We start from the raw sequence: 5,369 nt of genomic DNA on the forward strand, positions 1-5,369 counted from the left end.
GGCTTTAGATCGATCGGCTGATCGATCCAGAGCACCTCTATGCTCTTGGGAATCGCCTAGATCGATCGGATGATCGATCCAGGGCTTATCGCGCAAAATCACAGCTCCCAATCGATCAGCTGATGATTGGAGGCTCCTAATCGATCTGTCGATCGATTGGGAGGCTTTTTGTGCGATCGGTGATTCTCCCAATCGATCCACTGATCGATTGGGAGGAGGCTTGTCGCAGGGACTCACCCAATCGATCAGCCGATCGATTGGGCATGAGCCAATCGATCGGCTGATCGATCCAGCTCAAGGTTTTTGCCCAAAACCAAGTCCAAAGTCCCCTAAACCAACATCCGGTCAACTATGACCTATTGGTACATCATGCCTAGCATCCGGTTACCTTTGACCTGCCAGGACTCCCTCACCAAGTGTCTGGTCAATCTCTTTGACCTACTTGGACTTTCCTCCTCGTGCCAAGTGTTTGGTCCTCCATGACCCACTTGGACTTCCACCAGATGTCTAGTCAGCCTTGACCCATCTGGATTTCCTGTGCCAAGTATCCGATCAATCCCTTTGACCTACTTGGACTTCCCAACTGTCTGACTTCACTCACCAGGTCTTTTCTTACTGCCTAGCTTCACTCACTAGGTCTTTCACCTGGCTTCACTCACCAGGATTTCCCAACTGCCTAGCTTCACTCACTAGGTCTTTCACCTAGCTTCACTCACAAGGACTTTCCAGTCTGCCTAACCTCCCAGTTAGGACTTTTACTTGACTTCACTCACTAGGATTTTCAAGTCAAGTATTCAGTCAACCTTGACCTACTTGACTCTCCTTCATAATCTCTCCACATGAACAATCGCACTTGCAATCTCCATGTGTTGTCTACATGTATTGTCAAACATCGAAACTTAAACATCAAGACTCAAGCTTGACCCAATTCAAGCTCAGTCAACCAGGTCAACCTTGACCTAGGGAATATTGCACCAACAAGTTTCACACTCTGAATTATCTAGATGATTGAAAGTTGGTTCATGAACGCTAGAGAAAGAGAGAGAGATGTTGAGAGAAGAAAAAGAGAGGAGGAAAGAGAGAGAAAGGTGAAGGGGAGGCAGAGAGATTATAGAAGGAGGTCAGAGTAATCAACTTCCAAATCCTGAAAAGAAGAAGAAAGTAAGAAGAATAAATGTTCTTTCTATTGTTAGCAAGGTTTGAGTAGTATTTCGGGGAGTTAGTCAAGCTTCATACCTGATACAGGGCTCAAATTTGAATTCCACAAGTCGAAGGAGTAGTTCATTGATCTGAATTATCATAGTATATACTCATACCCATCTTACGATATAGATGTCTTTCCCCTCCTGGGCATTGAACAAAAGATAAGACGGGTCTCTTTCTACCTTTCTAAGACAATAGATCTCATTCCTCTACTCCCTTCGTTCAGAAACAACTCTTTAAGAACCTTCCGCTTCAGCAACTAATAACCATAGTTATTGGCTTCTGGTATATAGTCACTCATCTTGAGTATGCCCTCCGCCTCTCCTCTTTTTCTTGGGTCTATCATGCCCGCTCACTAATCTCTGTCTCCTTTGTGTCAGAGAGAAGGAGAGTGGTAAAGGCAATTCTAGGACTTCGATTCTACCCAAATGATTGTAAACACCTAATTTATGTTTGGTTTCTATCCTCAATGGGTGTTTGCGTAGGTAGACCGTCCTATGGTATCCGATGTGAACTTTTACTTCTACAATGGTGTATCAACCCTAATCATGGTCTATAATGAATTAGGTTTGATCCATTAAGCTCTAGGACGACTTAGGGCTCCTTGCGGCAAGTCAGGTTACACTTTCGTATCTGACCCTTCACGTTTCGATTTTCTATGGATCAGAGGATCAGGTTCTTCTTTCGATTCATACCCAAACTCTCATGGGATACAAGTCTCATATTTTTGGAATCATGATCATGTTAAAACAGTAGATTCAAACCATAAACATACATTTCATCGAACAACTAACATGCAAACATGTGAAGCAAATGAAAATATATTCACATATCAAAAGGGCTACTCCCTACATCCTAGAATCAATAGAACTATTCCATAACAAAGGTATTATAATTCAAAGACAACAATGAAAGTATTCATACAATCAAATCGGAGAATAGAGTTAAGAGATGCTTAGGGAGAAGTCTTTGGAGTAGTTTCTTGTGCCGGAGGTGGATGGAGCGTCGGAGTCGATAAAGGCGATGACTCTTGGATTTCTACAAGAGGGGAAACTCTTTCCCAAGGAGGGGGGCAAAGTCCTACTGTCCAAGCCCCCCCCCCCCCCCCCTCCTTCCAAATGATGAGACCCAAGGTAGGGTAGGGCTCTTTGGCTTGGTTCTTTCGCTCCCCATTTCACTCTAATCTTCATTCTTGTCATCCAAAATACGCAAAAGAAATATCTAGAAACAATAAAACATGAAAATGAAGCATAAAATCAAGTTATCTCAAATCATGCATGCAAAAGTGAGTCAAATGTAGTGTGAAAATATGATGAAAATCCTATATACTTTACACTTATCACCCCGCTCCTTTCCTTGTATGATCTAATCTAATTCATTCGATCCCGGAGATCATGTTATTCTATCAACTGATCAAAGTTATCTGATGACTGAACCTTGCTTTCTTTTTCACTAGATTTTGCTGATCTAGCTTATGTCTAAAATCCCTAATTTGTCGACTAATCATCTTGATCCGTCAATTAATCAAACTGAGGATCCATCGATCAAACCTATTTTTCAAACAATGGAATGCCTATAAAACAAAGTTATAAAAAATAGTATTTACCCTATAAAACAAAGTTATAATAAATATATGCATGAATACTATGACAATTAGAACTATCTTGATCTCAACTTAAAAATCTCTTGACTTCTTCAGTTAGATCAATGTCTAAGGTTTATTCCTACTAGAACACGACCTCACTACACTCACTCTAGGATCTTACCTCACTTATCATATGTCAAACTTCTGGTCCTCTTCTCAGTGTTTGATCGTCTGATCCACTAAGACTTTTCTTGTAATACTAAATTATCACAATAACAATAATAGTAATGCAAACTAGTGTTGGTAAAACTATATTTAGGTTTACCAAAATCTATTTGTACGATCAAACTTACTTGGAGTTCATTCTTCCAAGACTTCTCATTACCTAGGGTTAACTCCCCTTAGGATTTTTCACTGTATAGCTTTACTCACTAGGGCTTTCGCTACCTAACATCACTCACTAAGGTCTAATTTGACTCACTAAGACTTTCCACTATCTGACTTCACTCGGTAGAACTTTCCACTCATTAGGACTTTCACTTTGCTTGGAGTTCACTTCTCCAAGACTTCTCACCCATTTGTTAGTTATCTGATCAATCTTGACATGAATAGACTCTAATAAAGATATTGTCAAACAAACATCAAAATCCTATAGGTCGATTACTCTAACAAATAAGTTATGCTTTGCCAGCATAGGATAATATTTTTTGAGGCCAAGGATTAATCTATCTCACTAGTGAATCTAGCAAGGGGTTGTAATCAAAAATTCGTTAACGCACTACATCTGAAGGAATTCTATGATATTTAAACGACATGAAACCCTCTCGAAAGCCCATAATGGAAAGCTGCTGCACACAAGTCATGTCATCAACGCCAATCAGGTAGATACATGACTTGAGTCTATTGACCTAAAGGCATGCATAGTGTCAAACTCCTGTAAGCAAGTAGTTAGTGCACCAACTGAATTTGCATAACCTAAACAAAAGTAGATCATCTGTGTAGGCCAAGTAAGCTAGTTTGAGGTGATTACATTGAGGGTGGAAGCTAAAACAAGGACTGACTATACACTGCTGTATCTATCTCTTAAATATCTCCACACAAATACCCAGAATTCACCCTGCCTCAATCCTCTGACTCCTTGGAAAAGACCAAATGCCCCCCTATTGATGGTTACTGAGAAAGATATAGTAGTCACACACTTCATAAATATCAAGACAAGAATTCTTGAAATGCACATGAATATCAAGAGATCACAAATGTAAAAGCCTTAGCATTTCAAGTTGAATTGGGCTCTCTTTTGAACTTTCAAATTGTATTAAGAGTTTCAAATTTCATTAAAACCCAATGTAATAAAAAAATATTGATAAATTTCTTAGTATCTTGAGATTATGGTATAAGTGACTCTTTCTTAATATTTTAAGCTTTTGAGATAAATGGTTAGCTAATCAACTTTTAGAATAAGTGGCTAGCTAATCAACTTAAGATAAAATCAGAGTTTTACTCTCGACTTTATAAATATTGTTGTACCTAATCAAAATGATGCCCACCCATCCAAGATCTAGAATCTATTTCCCTGTTAGTTGGAAGCATTGGAGCTACAATCAATTAGATGCATCAACAATTTAAAGGAGCAGAGGGGCTAATTAGAAATGGAAGTACTAAGACACTAATATGCACATTTGACCCTACTAGTAGCCGAAAGAGAGCTAAATTAGGATCCATACCAAATAGTTTGCCTTTATCCACTTTACACTAGTGATGGAGTATGGAAAAATAACTGCATGTAAAGTTTAAGTGAAAAGAGTAATCAAACTGTATAAAAATCATTAGAAAACCTAAATTTTAGCTACCTATTACAAAGAAAATTAAGTGGATACATATATTCTGTATCATTTCTAAATAAATACACATGCATTTGTAACACCCACTAAGCTTTTAAGAATAAATATGAGAATGATGAAATTGCCTTAGAAAAATAATAAGAAGTGAGTTGAAGTAAAAAGAAATAAAATGAAATAAAAAGAAGTGATGGTCAAGGATTGAACCTTGAACCTCTTATATTATAATTCATAGAATTAATTAGTAGAAACCAATTGGGATAGAGAGAAGATATTGATAGCAAAGGAGGGAAACTCATGATAAAGGTGAGAATAAAAGATAGCCAAAAGAAAACAAGAAAAGAGCAAGAGAAAGGCAACTTACCTTCCTCCCTTTCTCTCCCTCTTCCTCTTTGATCTTGCCGAAATTTTAAAGAGGAGTTAAGGGGATTCATTCCCCCTTATTTTATCATGAATGGTGAGAATAAATGGAAAATAAGATAAATAAAATAAAAATATAGAAAAAGGCTAAGGGAGAAGGAAAGCAAAAATCAAGTTTGCTACCTCTTCCCCCTTAACATAAAAGGGAGCAAGAAAAGAGAAAACTATTTTTCTCTCATTTTCTCTCATTCATCCTCTCCCTCACCGAGAACACCACAGTCCCCTCTCCTCCATCTTCAGCCCCAAAGCCAAGTTTTTCCCTAAGGAAGCCTAGGATACAAGGAGAACTTAGCAAAGGAACCAAGGGAAAGGAACTAGAAGAA

This window comes from Zingiber officinale, chromosome 2A (genome assembly GCF_018446385.1).
Source record: "Zingiber officinale cultivar Zhangliang chromosome 2A, Zo_v1.1, whole genome shotgun sequence".
In the NCBI taxonomy this organism is placed as follows: Eukaryota; Viridiplantae; Streptophyta; class Magnoliopsida; order Zingiberales; family Zingiberaceae; genus Zingiber; species Zingiber officinale.